Source organism: Penaeus monodon, chromosome 21 (assembly GCF_015228065.2).
Source record: "Penaeus monodon isolate SGIC_2016 chromosome 21, NSTDA_Pmon_1, whole genome shotgun sequence".
Classification (NCBI taxonomy): Eukaryota; Metazoa; Arthropoda; class Malacostraca; order Decapoda; family Penaeidae; genus Penaeus; species Penaeus monodon.
This window is the reverse complement of record NC_051406.1, coordinates 7407997-7408532: the sequence shown is the minus strand read 5'-3', so window position 1 is coordinate 7408532 and position 536 is coordinate 7407997.

The window sequence follows — 536 nt, the reverse complement described above, 5'->3', positions numbered from 1 at the left end:
TTTATTATAAACCCATATACTGCAGACTAAAAATGTCTGTGAATGACTTGCAGTGAGCAGGTATTAATACTCCGATCAATGTGGATGTTTCTCTGGCCAATTTACCTGCTCCCTTTATTGAGTTTTAACAGTTGCATAATAATATGGGATATATTTATTATCTAATGGATTCTGTGTTAGATCTCATTAGTTTCCGTTTAGTTTGTATTTGCTATAATGTAGATAATTAATGAATAGGCTACATTCGATCACTCGATATTATCCTTGGCTTCTGCCAGAATGCGACTAATGTTTATCGCTCCCGATATCCCATCAAAAGCGCTAATGTTAAAATATGACTTTAATGTTATACGCTCCCATTCCTCATTCAGAAGAACAGGTTTGATAATACACTGTGCACACGTTTAGAGATAATTTTTTTGGTGACGACACTAACGCTGTACATCAACGAGTCAGCTTCTTTTACCTATGAAAACGAGCGTGGCTTCTGAAAGATATCAAATAATTTATTTTCTGTGGCTATATGACATACAAAG